At 39.2% G+C, this 18,940-nt stretch overlaps 1 pseudogene; it reads right to left on the bottom strand.

Moving 5' to 3' along the window:
* Positions 1 to 463: 463 nt before the first annotated feature.
* LOC110562753 (vomeronasal type-1 receptor 4-like) lies at positions 464 to 1,470 on the bottom strand (annotated as a pseudogene).
* Positions 1,471 to 18,940: the final 17,470 nt, after the last annotated feature.

The following is an 18,940-nucleotide window of genomic DNA, read 5'->3' as shown; positions in this document are numbered from 1 at the left end:
TTTTTTGACTACTGTGATTACAGCAGTATGTGTTTTGATAAAATTTATGAACTTTATCTATGTGCTTCTAGTCATTGTAATATAAAATCCAGTTTTATATGTCCTACTTAAAATTATTTTGTCAGTTCTGGAGAAATGGCTCAGCTATAAGAACTCTGGCTAAACTTCCAGTTTGAAATCAGGTTCAAATCACAGCAACTACCTATTGGCTGAGAACCATCTGTCAAATCTTGTTAGTCACAAGGCATTTGAGGAACTCTTTCAGCCTCTACAGGTCGCATGTTTCCATGTGATACACAGCCATAAATGCAGGCAAGTTATTCATACACAACAAATTAATGCAAAAATTAAAATTTAAGCAAATAAAGTCCTGTAATAAAAAGGAATGGGCAATGAAGAATGAGGTTTCTATATCATTGTAATTTGCTCGGATTACTCTCAGTGCAGGACTGAGTCACCAATATTATTTCTTGAGAATAAACACAGGCTTAAACTGACATTTTGTATTACTGACAGTGTTGCAGAACTGGAAATTTTTTCTCACTCGTTGAACATATAAATGAGAGAGACAGTTTCTCAATTTCTCCCATGCCACCACTCAGCCAGAAGCCCATCCCTGTGAATCAGCACAAGTGGACTAAAAGTTGCATAACCAAGGGTCAGAAGTCCTTGAGTATTTACCATCAAGGTGTTGTCCCCTGAAGAGAGACTTAAAAACGAAGAAAAGGCACAATCTGTCCAATAGAAGAAAAGAAAACAGAGCATGAGAAGGAGGACACTTTGAGCAGCTCTCAGCTCAGGGGGAGTTCTGTAGAGAAGCTTGGAGTTCTGAAGGTAGAGGACATGCTGGTGGTGCTTGGGGAGAAGAAATACCATGTAGCCACTGGCCCCTCCCATGACACCCTGAAACACTGCATCTCTCAGGACCATGACAGGGAGAAAAATCCATCTTATTTTCTGACTTGGTAGCATAAAATAACAATAGTTGTCATCAGACTTAATCTGTGATACATTCAGTCTTGAATTTGTGGTGGAATAGATTAAGTTCTATTAAACATTGAGTATCCAAAAGACTGAGAAGAATGGAAGGATGTGCCATGCAGACTTTGGCCTGAGCCTCCTCCACCCAGATTCTCTGGGACTGATGATGATGGCATGGACCACAGTGAGGAGACTGCTGGTGCAGACGGAGAGACTACGGGCCACCCTCTCCAGGTAAACAATGATCTTACAGCCTATGTCATCTAGGAAGTTTCTCAACCCGAAAGTTGCTATTGTCTTTGGCAATCCTTTTGCAAGAAGGGTTATGATGTTTGTAAAAGCCAAGTGCATGAGAATAAGGTGTATGGGTTTCTTCTCAGAGCCTCCCCACCAACTGAACATGTAATTCACGGAAACAGACATGTTCCCCAGAATGCCAAGCACAGTCGTGAAGAGAAAAATTATTGTCTTAATAAACTTCAAAACCATTTCTTCTTTCCTAGAGTACAGGATGCAAATACACTTTAAAGAAAGGATCAGTAATGCTAGACATGGATCTGAACAGCACATTTTGCCTAATAGCATTTTCTGGTGTTAAAGAGGCAATGGTGGACACATGCTATGTTGCAGACTAGATTCCTGAAACTCCCCCTTTTTCCTGTGGACTCTGGGTTATTGTGTGTGCTCTAACAGGTATTTGGTAACTGGTATGCAAATGTAAAGTTTTAAAGAAATTTTTTTGGCTCTATACTAGCAAAACTGACTTTTTCAAATTTGTGTGTGTGTGTGTATGTGTGTGTGTCTGCATTTATCCATTATCCTTGTTATCTCTCGGCATAATTAAATTCTACTCCAGCTCTCACCACCCCAAATTTCTCCATCTAATTCACATTCTATTTTATCACATTTCTCCATGCATTTCTAAAGCCTGAGGCTCATGCTGAACCTGTCTGCCATCTCCACATCACACACAGACAATGGGAGACCCTGTTGTTCAACACCTGTGACATCTCTCAGAACTAGAAACTTTACCTTCCACATCTCTCCTCCTCTGTTCAAAATTCTTTTCTTACTTGCACCTTGAATAAAAATCTAGTTTTGCATTTGGCTTCAAAGTTTTTTATCTTCAATTTCTACTTCTTAATATTTCAAAAGCAAATGTTCAGTAGATTTTTTTAGATGTAGTTTTCAATGTGAAGTCAAACTGTGTAACCTTTCCAGACAGGGCCCAGCAATCAAAGGAGAATCATCTAAATATATCCTAAAAAATCATATAACCATCAGATTTCAGCCAACAAGGGTATCCAGGGGAGCCTGGGGGTACTTCCTAGGAGAAGGGATATCAGAGAGCTGTGGTTCCCAGGGAAGGACTTTAAGGCATCTGTGGCCCCAGTTAGTGACCTCAAAGCATCTAAGGGAAGATGGAGCAGCTCTGGACCAGGGAGTGATGATGTGTGTGCAAGGAGACTGAAGAGGTGTTAGCTGCTGCCCTGAGATAAGAGCAGTTTCTGAGTTATGACCTCAGAATCAGCTGGATGCAGCACAGTAGTTTGGGGCACACTGCTGTGAGCATGGATTTTCTCATCTCAAAGGTCCTGGTAGCCTTTGTCTGTGTTTGACCTTGTGAGCAGCAGTTATGGCAGTTTGGGTTGCAGCCTGCTTCTTCTGTTTCTTTTCCAACCTGTTTGTCAGGCAGGCTGCTCTGTTCTGCATCACTCCAAGCTGATTCTAAGACATAGACCTTAGCAGGATGTTTTTATTCATGTTAGGGAGCTCCATTCTCATTTTTCAGGGATTTAGGGTAAGCTGGGGGTACCTTTTCTAGAAGAAAGGCAGTCTGGATGCTTTTTTGGCTACACAGTTTTTTGCTCTGAGTACTTGAAATGCCTCTGTTCACTGCTCTCCTTCTGCTAAACTCACAGGATTATGTAATTGTCTGTCTTGCTGACCTCACATGTGACATTCCTGAACCTGAATTTTTTTTCTCAGGCTTGTGTCCAGGTGGATTTATGACTCCAAAAGTCAATTATTCACTTTTATCTGTTCTCTACAGCATCCTAGAAATCATAATACAATATTAAATATCTGAACACAATGAATAATGCTCCAGACATGAATAGCAAGCACATTAGCATTCATTAACATATTTACAATAAAAGTGTATTGATTTGTCAAATATTGGGATCTGTAAAAGCCACTGCTATGAATTCATCCAAATCATGATGGAAAATATTAATTTTTATTTGTCCAATGCTTGCTTTCCTGAACAGCACATCTTTTGTAGTCATCTCTTCCCTTTTCCAAACTCTAAATCATATTTGAGATCAGCTTCTAATTTTTAATAATAGATTCCTTCTACTGAAGTGGACTACCAGCAGAGGAAGAGGTGATTCATCTTCCACATTTTCTTCAGAGATGTTAGCAAATTAAAATAAAAGGTGAGATGGCATTGTGTTTAAATACATGGATAATAATATATTTGGGTCTAACCCCCAAGTTTAGGGAGGTTACATCCATCCATTCTGGTTTTCTAAAAAGAATCAATCAAAACCAAAAATAGTTTATTGCTTTTTGCTGCTTAGTGATGGGAGAAAGTTAAGATGAGCTGTTTCAGGATGTGCTATTTCACAGCATGAATCCTTTATAGCTGGATTTGTTAAAATTGTAATGGTACCTGTTACAGTTAGTGGTTTATACCTTTCTCCACATGCACCAGGTATGTAATGACTGAAGTTAAGGTAAGTATGTACAATACTATTTGATAGACTCAAGTCACGGTAAGGATGGATAGAAAAGAAAAATATTTAAAGTAGGTTTTTGTTACAGAAAACATATGCCAACATGTAAAATGGGGACATGCATGAAAACTAAACCCACAAATTTTACAAATAACAGTGACACTGTTGGAGTCTGAAAACTAGCAAGAGTGAAGGCTTAAAAATAAGAAGGTTTTTGTTTGTTTGTTTTGTTTTGTTTTGTGTGTGTGTGTGTGTGTGTGTGTGTGTGTGTCTTGTTATTTTTGAGACAGAGTCTCTGGTGTAAACCAGGCTAGTCTTAAACAATTCTTTTTCCTCAGTTTCTAATTTTGAGAGATATCTAAAAACTTCTATATGTTACTGATTCCTTAAAAAAAAAAACAAAAAACAAAACAAACAAACAAAAAAACCCCCAACAACCTAGGAGGTAACCTTAGGCAAAACCGACCCAGAGCTCTGTCCTGATACTGTAGCCTGAGGATGGATAGCAGTGACTCAGCATTTCTGTTCCATTTCTGCATCTCCAAGAACAACAGGTACAAGCCTTGTCAGGGCCAACAGGAACCTGGAAGACCCAAGTCTCATAAAGCCTTTCAACTGCTCCCTGGCTCAGTCAGAGAAAGACATCAGCTTTAATGAAACTCTCCATGGCACAGCTGAGCGTATCAAGGATCTTACCTCCATGTAATCTGCTGGACCACTGTGGTGCAGACAGGCTCTGGAGTAGCTCTGGGAACATTACACTTGCCAGCTCATATTTGTACTATCTCAATTTGTGGGGCTCTTGACTGCCATCAGGTATTGTGGTCAAAAAGTTTCTTGTTGTCACATTGTCAGGGAGAAGAAAGGCCTCTGCAGGGCCTCAGTCCCTGAAGAAAGCTTCCTTTTCCCACAGTTACTATATCTGTTTTACTCACAAGTTATTTCAAGCTTAATTAGGGTTTAATTATTTTGAGAGGAAGGATGTGAGGAGAGAAAATGAACACTAACCAAGTTTCTGTCTATAGAGCTTCCCCCATTTCCTTACTCATTTTTACCTTCCCTAAGTGCCATGCTGTAACCTGGATGGAAAGGATGTCTCTTCCTTCTCTTTCTTAAACCCCTTGTTAGACAGAAGTAGAATAAATAATTTTCAGCACTCTGGGATTTTGCTTTCTAAGCAAGTCCCATCAGTAGTGAAAGTCTTTGCCATAACTGGAATTGTTTCATTCCTACACATTAAATATCATGTGGGAATTGAACTAAAAATGCCTTATTGACCTTATTCCAAAAATCAGTCCTTACATGTTTTAACTTCAAGAATATTTCTCAATCTTATTGTGCTCAAGAGTAGTCTTTTCACATACTTTTTAATTGTAGGTTCTAGGCTTTTCTTATTTTGTTACAATATGATAGAAATGAATGTGTGTACAGACTGAAATTAGGAATGACAATATCATGTTGTTTTTGTATGTGACAGCACCATTGGGCTGCCATAGGAGATGTGTTTGAGGTCATTCATCTTTCTCTGCGCCTTGCATGATGGTGTCACGATACATGAAGGTGTAGGAAACACATAATAGAAAGAAAAAAAATTCTTCTTCTGTACATGAAAGGAAAGCTTTTGAGGAAACTACACCATCTATTCAATGGGGGAACCAAAGTACAAAGAACTAAGTTGTACATTAAGCATGTCACGGTAGATAGAAATTTAAAAATAAGAGTTGTTGGCCAAAGGATCACCATGGGAATTTATGAACAACCCAGGCTGCTGCAATACTCTGCTCACCACAAATGGAACAAGTCCCCATTGATGAAACAATTGATTAAACATGAAGAAGTTTAGTTGTTCTTAAATAGAGTCCACACCCCTACTGAGAGACCAAAAGATTAAAATCAGCAGCTATTATTAATATTTAAGGCCTGAACTAGGTGGATGGAGAAATCCAGCAATGCCCTGAGGGGAAGAACCTGCCTTATTTCATTCTTTCCCCACTCACTAGAGACACAGTTTGTAGGAAACTGGCCCATCCCCCTAGGGAGGGACACTAGATCATTAATGGTTTGAGGACCTTCCTATAGCCGCTCAATTCAAAATGCAGCATTTTGACCAATAGATGTTTGCCAGGCAGGAATCACCCCTGCCTTGGACATGTTGGCAGGGACCAGAATCTTTAAATCACCCAACTAACTTGAGCACTGGGCTCTTGGCTGTCACTGCTTCTGCAGTGGGGGGTGTGAGTGCAAGCTGCAGCTTGTAATGATTTATAATTAAAAGATCCTCAGGTGGTTTGGAACGGACTCGGCTCCTGGTGATGGTCTTTTTGGGTATCGCAATTGAGGCACAATATAATTTGAAGGCTCTCTGGGATCCCCAAGTCCTCACAGGACTCCTGAGCTGGAGAATCAGAAGCCCGAGTAAGTGAATTTTTCTTAGCCAAGTTCTGTGTCTCTGTTCTGTCATTCTGTGTATTTTTGAGATCTCAAGGTAGTATACAATGAATGGCCAGGGATCAGTCATGTACACAGGGCTGATGAGCCGGCAGACGGAGGCCATGGGGATCTCGGGAGACGTCCCAGATCCCATTGGGGCAGTGCTCACCAAAAGCACTGTGAGGGACATGGGGTCCCAAATCTTTTTGAAAGGCCTAGAACGTGGGTCACTCCCACGGAGAGAGGAAATACTGGCGGAATCCGCTGTTTTGTCTGTGTGTTTCTGGCTGTCTATCTGCTGCTGAGTGAAAAAAAAAGTGCTTAAAAAGAAAGTGCTGGAGGAAGTACAGTTTTGTCTTTCTGTTTAAATGTATGTATGGCCATCATGTTTGTTTTTGACTAATCTTATGCTCTGCAGTTCATGGTTAATGTGATCAAAAATAATTGTGAATGTTTAAAGGTTAAATTCAAACTTGTTTAAAAATGTATATATGTGCTTATGAGGTCTATGAACACATATGTTTAAATAACAACAATATTGGTTGCCACGTGGTATGTGGTGTGCCTCATCGCCATCTTGAGGTTGCCATGTGGGCTATAATGTGACCGCCATCTTGAGATTACCCGGTGAACTGTAATGTGACCTGTGACCACCGTCTTGATAGCCACATGGTATGGGTACAGAAAACAACAACAACAAAAACAAACGTTCATCAAATAATTTTCTTTTTGTTCTAGATGAATGAGTTCTTTTAAATTGATATTGGTTTTAAAATTTAATTGTTTGCACTGGTAAATTCTGGCTTTAAAATCTAGTTGTGACTTTTAAAATTTGACTTCTAGTTTTGGTTATGCTTTATGACTTCTCTCCTACAAAAGGGGTACTTCATTTTGATATTGCAAAAACAAGTTTTAGAGAATGTTTAAATGTTTAAGGCTAAAGTTTATCAGGCATTTTAAACAATGATCTTGGGTAGTCTAACAAGAAATTTAAAACAGTTTCTTGATCCTTTGGGGGGAGAACAAAAAAGACTTTGGTTTTATTTTATTTATCTTATTAAATAAAACCAAGCTATATGGATTGAGCTAATTGAAAAAAATTGCAATTTTAACAGTGTTTCATGAAGAGAGCTGTTTGTTTGTTAAACTGCTTTGTTTATGGAAAAACATGTTTCCACCTTGGTCTTCACCTTGAGACAAAGAAAAGAGGAAGTTTCACCAAGTTCCTTAAAACTTGTTCTAAGTTCCTTAGAGTTAGTTTATGTGACCTTGGAACATATCTGCTACAGGGAAGTAACTTTAGAAAAAGTTTAGCAGTTTCAGAACTTCTTTTTGTATTAATATGACTTGTTTTTGCTTTGCCCATAAAAAGCAAATCATGGACGCTGGGCTCCAGCAGGATCATGTCAGGATGGAAAGGATTTTGATGGGAGTTTTTATGTTGTCTGAAAAGCAAGAGAGAGAGCAAGAGATATTAAAAAAAAATAAGAATGTCTGGTTAAGCCGGAAGAACAAAGCTAGAAACCTGAAGGTACATAGAATGTTGCAAAAGGTTAGAGTATGTATGTTTAAAAAGCCAGAGAGTTAATATGATTTGAGAAAGAATTGTATATAAAAATACGTTGTACTTCATTTAAAGGGCTCGTGATTCTTCTTTGCAAAATGTTTTCTTATGCTCTTTTAAGGGGAAAGAATTCTGGCTGATAGGTTTGGGATGGCCAGAATAGTTTGTACAGTTTAAAATTGTTCTGTACTGTTCTGTTATCAATTGGTTCTAGAACTTATTTGATCACAATGTTAGAACTTTTGGTTACAGAAAAATTGTAAATGTTTCACAGAACTTGTTGTATCTTGGGAGGTAACAATGCCATCAGCAACACCTAATGGCTATGTTTGGTATTGTCAGTCACAACCTGTGCTAACACATGGCTAGCTGCCATAATGTTCAGGGATAGAGAGAAAGGAGCTGTAGTTTTACTGCCATCTTTGTGTGGGTCTAACAGTTATGTTTAGGCCTCTGATTAGTGTTAAGTGCAAAGCTTTTTGCTATTCAGTTTTAATGCAAGTGGTAGGATCAGCAAGATTTGCTAGCCTCTCTATGAAGTGTATCTTATTAAAAGGTTTGCTTTGATTTTAGTTCAGTAAGAGCAGATTTAAAGCTTTGGTAACAACTGCAGTTGGTTAAGCTGTTGAGATTTACCTACTTTCTTTGTTTAATTTTTTTTTAAGGTTAAGCCTAGGGTGGGTAACTATAAAGCTTACCTATGTAGATCTACTTAAAATGTAGTTCTAAAACATGCATTTTAGGAATATGCCAGAATTAGAGAGTATAACATTCAGTTTTATAGGATGCAGCTTAGAGCAGATAATAAAAATAGACAGAGTAACACACATGCTGGCCCTCAAGCTTGTCAGAGATCTGATGAATATGGCATTTTAACTGTGTAAGCTTATTGTGACAGGGTCCCAAAATCCTGGCAGTAGCTCCCCAAGGTCTCGGAGAAGATTTGGGCACAAGGACAAATGACTGCAACTCAGGATTGCAGTATGCTAGCCACTGAGCAATACCACCCCAAATGGCCCACTGCTAGGGCCCCACCTAAATTGTGGACAAAGCTGTGGACACCTGGAGAGCTATTGTTTCACATTGCGAGAGGCAAGGTGAGGTCAATCTCTCATGTTCTCTTTCCACAGAAGCGGTCTCTTATCTCTGTTTGGCTGGACTGCCTCTGCTCATGATGCCATGAGATCACAGGAGCTAGGGATGCTCCCTAGGTGATGGACTAACTAGTTATCTCTGTCGTTTTGATTGGCACATGAATTGGTATATTTATTTAGCTTATACTTTATCCTTATCAGGTCTCTGATCACCTTGATGGCTATGCTAAGCTAATGGTAGCTTTACAGCTAGAGAGTAGAGAATTAGATCCACTATTAGCTCATCGGCCAGTTCATTAGTTAGTTAGAACTACTAGGTACTAGCTCTCTTATTTAGAAAGAAAAACAGGTTTGCCTTGCTCATAGGATTCATATTAGTTGCCTGTGTCTTATGGTAAATAGCTAAATAAAAAAGATAATGTAGTTTACGTAGGGTCTAAAAATATAGGAGTTTAGGTTACAAAAATCTAGAGTGTTATTTGGTCTAGGAGAATGTTTCAGGGATAATAAATGCAAAAAAGATTAGAGAGTCTTAAGTAAATATTTTAAGGTATATAAATATGAGTTATAATGATATAAAATGTTTTAAAGCATATTAAAAATGGGAGGTACTTTAGATTTCTTTTCCCTCTTTGCTACTGTTGTGCTTATAAGATTTCAGAACTTCAGAGTTTTGGCATTGATCAAAAGAGTTCTGATAAGTTGATGGAGCACTAACTACTTATTATTTAGTCACCAGCTTGAGATTTTAATTTCCTTTGGTTGTTTTCTAAACATAGATTTAAAGATGCTTCTCATTATGTTAAAAACATCTGTTTAATTTTTAAAGCCATAGCCTTTATTATAGTATTCTTAATATCTGCCATCTCTGAGGTATACAGGATTTAGGAATATCTTAAACATATTCCTTCTAGTTGCTTTGTCAAAAAAAAAAAAAAAAGTCCAAGCATCCAGGGTTTAACAGTAAAGCCAGTAATGTATTTCTGTCTAACTTTCCAGTGTGACATGGAGATGGGGAATAAAAAAAAGTAGATGCTGAGTGTATGGAAAATGGCCAAGCTCTATTGGTGGCTGGTTATCAACAGCTGTGCCCACAGAGGAAGTGTAAGAGTTCCAGACCGTGGACACACTTAAGTTGTTTATAAAGGTTATAAAACAAACAGCTAACTGATACTCATTCAGTGGAATGCAGTTTTACCTGTTACTCTCAGAATGTCGTTATATTAGTTTTGCTGATATGTTACTTTTCTGAGTTTTTTAAAAAATATATATTTTCTTTCATGTACCAAAAAGTTCAAGAGTTTTAGGAAATCAAAAAGTTATGTGACCTGGATCGGGCATAGCTGAAACGGATCCCAGAGGAGTTTTTCCCTGGTCTTGGGATACCTCACTTTTCCCATGTAATAGACAAAATTTAACTTCTGTCTCCAGTCTAAATTTGTCTCAGTAGATTTTCACCTGTTTGACTCTGTTCCAGGATCAGATGTGGACTGCAAGCTGAAATTTGGACTTTCTGGAAGCTGAAATGATTGCTCCCTGCCTCTTAAGGTGGATCAACTAACCAAACGCTTCTGAGGACTGCCCCTTTGCCCAGCCTTTGACTGGCATTTTAGGCTCCCTAGCCCCTGATGCCAACGGTCCTATTGTCAGTCCTGAAGCAATTTCAGAAGATGAGACCCTCCACCCAAAATCTCACCTAGAAGGCTGAAATGCTAAGTCAAAAGGGGGTCCTTGACATTAGCTATTATCTTGGGCATCTGCTTAGCTGAAATGGGAACTAATATTGCAGCAACTGGGCTAAAAGCCTATAGAGGAACGATAATAGTTCTCCTGGGCTTACTACTCCTATATCTACCCTGAAGGGACCCATACTCATTTTGATTTTTATTTTTGGACCTTGTATTTTAAATTGCTTGATGGCTCTCATAAAAAAAAGTTTGGGAGCAATACGCTAATGGTACCCAGATCCCACTGTAAAAAGTTAAATCTATAAAATAAAAGAGGTCATATCTGGAAGACCCAAGATTGCATCTTCAAATGATCATGGGAAGGGGGAATGAGAGACCAAAAGATTAAAAACCAGCAGCTATTATTAATACTTAAGCCCTGAAATAGGTGGGTATAGAAGTCCAACAATGCCCTGAGGGGAAGAACCCACCTTACTGCATTCTTTCCCCACTCACTAGAGACACAGTTGTTAGGAAACTGGCCCATCCCCGTAGGGAGGGACACCAGATCATTAATGGTTTGAGGACCTTCCTATAGCCAATCAATTCAAACTGCAGCATTTTGACCAGTAGATGTTTGCCAGGTAGGAATTGCCTCTGCCTTAGGCATGCTGGGAGGGACCAGAATCTTTAAATCACCCAACTAACCAGATCACGGGGCTCTCGGCTCTCACCATTTCTGTAGTGGGGGGTGTGAGCCCAAGCTGCAGCTTGTAATAATTTATAATAAAAAGATCCTCATGTAGTTTGCAGCAGACTTGGCTCCTGGTGGTGGTCTTTGGGGTATTGCAATTCTGGCACAACACTACATTCCAGAGTCTTTGGTATGGTATGAAAATATACACTGTTTTATCTTAAAAGAGAAACATAAACACTAAGCCAGAAACAAACCTTTTATCTACAATGGTGTCCTGTCTACAAAACATGCTAGGGCAATGGTCATACAAAGCTTGTGGGAATAACCAACCAATAGCTGATTTGACTTAAGGGCTAATCCACAAGATTGTCCCCATACCCAACAATGCAAAATGTTTCAAGTAGTACAAAAAAAATCACAATGTGATTATATCTTATTTTTCTTTAAGTGAATGATTACAATGAGTAGAAATAAACATGTTTCCTAATACTCTTACATGATCAAATGTCTTACATGATATGGGTGAAAAAAATTGTTCCCAAAAACACATATATTTATAACTAATCAACTTGCTATAGATTAATAAAGTTTAAGCCAGAAAAGTAATTTTCACAGACAATTTTTCCTTACTGGAATGCTGCATATTGTGGTTACAAAGAAAGAATTGATCATTTTGTTATTTATCTTAAAAAATAATCTTACACCCATCAGAATGGCTAAGATCAAAAACTCAAGAGACAACACATGCTGGAGAGGTTGTGGAGAAAGGGGAAACCTCCTCCACTGCTGGTGGGAATGTAAACTTGTACAACCACTCTGGAAAGTTCATAACACTAAGTGCCTTCAAGAAGAAATTCGAGACAGCTCATGCAAGCAACTTAATGGCTCAACTGAAAACCCCAGAAAAAGAAGAAGCAGACACACCAAGAAGGAGCAGACTGCTGGAAATAATCAAACTCAGGGCTGAAATCAATTAGAAACATATAAAATAATTCAAAGAATCAATGAAACAAAGAGCTGGTTGTTTGAGAAAATCAACAAGATAGACAAACCCTTAGCCAATCTAACTAAAAGGCAGAGAGAAATCATCCAAAAGCATTTGACAAAATCCAACATCCATTTATGTTTAAAGTATTGGCGAGATCAGAGATACAAGGCACCTATCTGAACATAGTAAAGGCGATATACAGCAAGCTTATAGCCAACATCAAACTAAATGGAGAGGAACTTAAAGAAATCCCACTGAAATCAGGGACAAGGCAAGGCTGCCTACTCTCTCCATATCTCTTCAACATAGTTCTGGAAGCCCTTGCTAGAGCAATAAGACAGTTGAAGGAGATCACGGGGATACAAATTAGAAAGGAAGAAGTCAAATTATCACTATTTGCAGATGATATGATAGTATACCTGAGTGACTCCAAAAATTCTACCAGGGACCTCCTACAACTGACAAACACCTTCAGCAAAGTGACTGGATACAAAATTAACTCAAAAAAAAATCAGTAGCCCTACTGTATACAAAAGACAAAAGGGCAGAGAAAAAAATTAGGGAAACCTCACCCTTCACAATAGCCACAAATGACATAAAGTACGTTGGTGTAACCCTAACCAAGCAAGACAAAGACTTGTATGAAAAAAAATTTCAAGTCTCTGAAGAAAGAATTAGAAGAAGACATCGGAAGATGGAAAAATCTCCCATGTTCATGGCTTGGAAGAATTAACCTAGTAAAAATGGCCATCTTACCAAAAGCAATCTACAGATTCAATGCAATTCCCATCAAATTACCAACACAATTCTTTACAGACCTGGAAAGAAAAATTCTCAGCTTAATATGGAATAACAAGAAACCCAGAATTGCTAAAACAATCCTCTACAATAAAAGATATTCTGGAGGTTTCTCCATCCCTGATCTTAAGCTGTACTATAGAGCAACAGTAATAAAAATTGCATGTTACTGGCATAGAAACAGAATGGTGGATCAATGGAACCAAAGAGAAGACCCAGAAATAAACCCACACACTTATGGACACCTGATTTTTGACAAAGATGCCAAAACCATGCAATGGAGAAAAAATAGCATCATCAAAAAATGGTGCTTGTCTAACTGGATGTCTACATGTAGAAAAATGCAAATAGATCCATACTTATCACCCTGCACAAAACTAAAGTCCAAGTGGATTAAAGACCTCAACATAAAAGCAGACACATTAAATCGGTAGAAGAAAAAGTGGGGGATACCCTAGAACTCATTGGTACAGGAGACAACTTCCTGAACAGAACACCAACAGCACAGGCTCTAAGAGCAACAATCAATAAATGGGACCTCATGAAACTGAAAAGCTTCTGTAAAGCAAAGGACACTGTCATTAGAACAAAACGACTGCCTGCAGATTGGGAAAGAATCTTCACCAACCCTCTGTCTGACAGAGGGCCAATATCCAGTATATGTAAAGAACTAAAGAAGCTGAAAAGCAGCAAACCAAGTAATCCACTTAAAAAATGGGGAACAGAGCTAAACAGAGAATTCTCGACAGAGGAATATAGAATGACAGAGAAACATTTAACGAAATGTTCAACATCATTAGCCATCAGGGAAATGCAAATCAAAATGACCCTGAGATTTCACCTTACACCCATCAGAATGGCCAAGATCAAAAACTGGAGTGACAACACATGCTGGAGAGGTTGTGGAGAAAGGGGAACCCTTCTCTACTGCTGGTGGGAATGTAAACTTGTACAACCACTCTGGAAATCAATTTGGTGCTTTCTCAGACCACTAGGAATAGTGCTTCCTCAAGATCCAGCCATACCACTCCTAGGCATATATCCAAAAGAGGATCAAGTACACAAGAAGGACATTTTCTCAACCACATTTGTATCCCCTTTACTTGTAATAGCCAGAAACTGGAAACAGCCCGGTTGCCCCTCAACTGAAGAATGGATGTAGAAGTTGTGGTACATCTACACAATGGAAAATTACTCAGCATTGAAAAATAAGGGAAGCATGAAATTTGCAGGTAAATGGTGGGACCTGGAAAAGATCATCCTGAGTGAGCTGTCCCAGAAGCAGAAAGACACACAGGGTATATACTCACTCATATAGACATGTAATATAGGATAATCCTACTAAAATCTGTACATCTTAAACTAATCAAGAGAGAGTACCTGACTAAAATGCTCAATCCCCATCCTGAAAGGCAAAGAGGAAGGACATCAGAAGAAGAAGAAAACAGGAAACAAGGTAGAAACCCACCATGGAGGGCTCTGAAACGGTCTGCCCTACAGACTATCAAAGCAGATTCTGAGACTTATGGCCAACTGTTGGGCAATGTGCATGGAATCTTATGTAAGAAGTGGGAAACAGTAAGATCTGGAGTGGACAGGAACTCCTCAAGGAGAGCAACAGAACCAGAAATTTGAACACAGGGGTCTTCCCAGAGACTCATACTCCAATCAAGTACCTGGCATGGAGATAACATAGAACCCCTGCGCAGATGTAGTCCATGGAAGTTTAGTGTCCAAGTGGGTTAGATAGTAATGGGAAGAGGGAATGCCTCTGACATAATCTGACTGGCCTGTTCTTTGATCACCTCCCCCTGAGGGGAGAGCAGCCTTTCCAGGCCACAGAAAATGACAATGCAGCCATTCCTGAAGAAAGAATTCGAAGAAGATATCAGATGATGGAAAGATCTCCCATGCTCATGGCTTGGCAGGATTAACATAGTAAAAATGGACATCTTACCAAAAGCAATCTACAGACTCAATGCAATTTCCATCAAATTACCAACACAGTTCTTTACCGATCTTGAAAGAATAAGTCTCAACTTTATATGGAAAAACAAGAAACACAGAATCACTAAAACAATTCTCTACAATAAAGTATCCCTGATCTCAAGCTCTACTATAGAGCAACAGTAGTAAAAACTGCATGGTATTGGCATAGAAACCAGCTAGTGGATCAATGGAATACAGTAGAAGACTCAGAAATGAACCCACACATTTATGGACAACTGATTTTTGAGAAAGATGCCAAAACCATACAATGGAAAAAAGACAACATCTTTTGGTGCTGGTATAACTGGATAGTTACATGTAGAAAAATGTAAATAGATCCATACTTATCACCCTGCACAAAACTAAAGTCCAAGTGGATCAAAGACCTCAGCATAAAACCAGAGACACTAAAACTGTCAGAAAAACAAGTAGGGAAGAGCCTGGAACTCACTGGCACAGAGACAACTTCCTGAACAGAACACCAGCAGCACAGGCTCTAAGAGCAACAATCAGTAAATAGGACCTCATGAAACTGGAAAGCCTCTGTAAAGCAAAGGACTCCGTCTTCAGAACAAAACAAATGGTGGGAACTAGAAAAGATCATCCTGAGTGAGGTATCCCAGAAGCAGAAAGACACTCATAGTATATACTCACTTATAAACGGTTATTATCCATATAATATAGGATAATCATACTAAAATCTGTACACCTAAAGAAGCTAATCAAGGAGGACCCTGGGTAAGAGGATCAATCCTACACAGTCTCCAAGATGGTATTTCCAGTCATGCTTACCACTGCTCAGGATCCTCTTTTGACCCTGTCTTTTCTGGGCCCCAGTCCAACCCACCCCCATTAGTCCAACCATACTAATTTGGCAGTTTCTGAGGGCTGGAGGCATATACCACACTCTTAAGGCTCTATTCTCTTCTTTATTCATGTTCAACTTACTAGTAAAGTCATGAGATTTTCTAAAGATTTGTCTTCATGCAGCTAACTTATTTCATTTACAGTAATATTCATTAGTCCATCCTAGTGACAAGCAATGTGTCCAACCTAAAGAAATGACAAAGTTTGAGGTGATGTTTGTACTAATTTTAACTTGTAGTTAGTCAAGAGGCATAACTGAATCCATTTGCTAGTTGCTGTCACATCCTTTACTTATTTGGCTTTGTAAGTATTTTCATCAATTTGATCAATATTTTTAGTTTTTTTTTTTTTCCAATCTGCTCTAGACGTTAATGGCAAGCTCATTTACCATAAATGTTAGGTTTTTAGTCAAAGGTTAGAAGCTTTCAAAATCCCTGATATCAATTCACTCTAAACCCCGATGAAAAATATTAACATTTCTGATTGTTTAATGCTTGCTTTCCTGGGGATTTCTACTTTTCTAGCCCTACCTTCCTATTTTGAAACTACAGCATATTTGACATCAGATTTTGTTTTTCTAAGATTTTAAAAATGTATTTTATGTATATAGATGCTCTATCTGCGCACACACCTGCTTGTACAGAGGAGGGCACCAGACCTCATTATAGATGGTTATGAGCCACCACGTGGTTGCTGGGAATTGAAATCAGGATCTCTGGAAGAGCAGCCAGTGCTCTTAACCACTGAGCCATTGCTCCAGCTCTGACTGATTTTCATCTTTTAATAAGTGATTGCTGTCTCACTGACACAAATTGTAGAATGAGGGAGAGGTAACTCATCTCTTACATTATCCTGGGAAATGCTATAAGAAATTAATTTAAAAGACAGATTGACTTGTGTATATGCATGATCACAAGATGGGCCTAAGCCCCAAGAGCAGGCTTTACCCATCTATCCTGTTTTCTAACAACAAATGAAGAAAATCAAAACAGGCTATTGTTCTTTGCTGCTTACTGCTGAGATAAAGTTAAGATGAGATGTTTCAGGATGTACTAGTTCACAGCCTGGATCCTATATAGCAGGGGTTCTCAAGATGATAACAGGAACTGTTACACTTGGTTTATAGTTTGATGCATCATCCAAGCATGCAATGACTGAAGTTGATATAGGTATGTAAATATCATCTGACAGAACCGAGAGGTTTTAAAAATGGAGATAGAAAGAAAACTTTCAATTTAGGAGTTATAAAGTTATTGTAAAAGAAAACATGTACTAATATTTGAAAAGTGGAAATGTGTCGAAAGTGAAAAGTACAAACTTCATAAATCCTTGTGACACTATTGAAGTCACTATGCTGACAAACATAGAGGCAAAGAAAAAAGGGTGTTTTTGTCTTTTTGTAGTTGTTGTTCAGAAAGCATCTCCCCATGGAAGCCAGGTACCTTTGAACATAATTATTTTGTCTCTTTCTCTCTAGTGCTAATGTTAGCAGAGTGTTTCATTATTGTCTGAAATCTTTGATAGTCATTTGAAAATCTTTATCTCATTGATTCCTTTATTCTCATTGATTCCTTAGGGAAAATCCACCCGGAGCTCTTTTGTGGTCCTCCAGCCTTGTAGCAACGCCTCAGCACTTCTGTTCTATTTTTATATGTCCAGGAAACACCTCTCTGATATTTCTGGAGCAAAGGACCAATCTTGTCAGTGTCTGAAGGAAAGTGGAAGATCCAATGCTCATGTAGCCTCTCACCTACTCTCAGGCTTAGTCCGAGAGACTTCAGGTTTAATGAAAGTCTCCATGGCACAGCTAAGGATCTCTGATTCTAGTGTCCTCTCATTTCCTTCCATTAGTTTGTCTTGTCCAACATGGATGTGATAGTTTTTGTTTTATATTAGTGTATTTGATTTTGTTTATTTCTGAATGAATGCTTGAATGAAAATTGAACTGTCACTTATATCTGCTGAGACAGGGAAAACCAGTTTTCTGTAAGAATGACATTTGGTATATAGAGCACTCCAGAGCAGGCCTCATGTTCAAGGGTAGTTGACAAGCATATAACTGGACTCCATAGTTTTTTTTTTTTTGTGGGGGGGTGTTATTTGATCACAGTTCTGTGATTTTCTTTTTTATGCGTGTGGTGTTTGTTTTCTGTTGTTGGGTTTTTTGTTTGTTTCTTTGTTTTCCTGTTGGTTAGAATCTTCTTTTTTGATTCTTTGAGAGTTTGACATCATGCACCCCTGTCCTACTCATCTCCACATCCCCTTATGAGCACCCTTTGCCCTTGTAACCTCCTCCCAAAATAAAACACATACAGACACACAAACACCAACATAAACAAAGCATAGAAAACACCTCATCATGGAAGCTGAAGAGACCTGCAAACTGTCATTCCACACACAGACCTGCCCTCCAGTGCATGGCACAGGCAGGCCATAGACAGCAGCTCGCCTACATGCATTGCAGCATAGATGAAGAATGTCACCCAGGGTCATCTCCATTATGATGTAGAAGTGCCTCTACATCATAATGTGTCCCACAGTATGTCCCTCTGTTCCCACATCTTCACTTGAAAATGTTCATTGCAATCAGTCAGTGGTCTGCTCCAAGAGCTTTGGTTTCTTTGACACCATCAATATTGCATCCTCATCAGGACTTCTCCCAGTTATCCTGTTGTAGTCCCGTGTCATGGAGGTCCTGAAGCTTTGGAACTGTAGGCCTGGACCTTTCAAACACTGCAATCATTCACAGGTGATAGAGACTTTTGGAGTGGGCCATGTCAGAGCCCTGGATCTGGGCCTGGATGGTAGCTGAGCTGGTAAGCCCACCAGTTCTCCCTTATTCTCATCATCAGGGAAAGCTCACCAGCACTGCTCCAGTTAGGCCACCTAATGCTGCCACTGGCAGGAGGCAGGGTCAGCTTTCTTGCCCTCATGCCCTCAGGGCTGGCTCACCCACACCCACACCTCTAGAGCCAGTTTCATTATACTGCCAGGCAAGGTGCAGAGCCTGCTGCAGTCAGTGAAGGGCAGGGCCAGCTCACTATGACCCAGAGAGAGTTCTCCAGACTAATGCAAGTGTCGAGGGCCACAAGAATGGTGGGTGGGCTCCCATGCAACTTCAGCTACC

The sequence above is a fragment of the Meriones unguiculatus genome, chromosome 19 (assembly GCF_030254825.1).
Source record: "Meriones unguiculatus strain TT.TT164.6M chromosome 19, Bangor_MerUng_6.1, whole genome shotgun sequence".
NCBI classification, from domain to species: domain Eukaryota; kingdom Metazoa; phylum Chordata; class Mammalia; order Rodentia; family Muridae; genus Meriones; species Meriones unguiculatus.
This window is presented reverse-complemented; position numbering and strand designations above follow the sequence as displayed.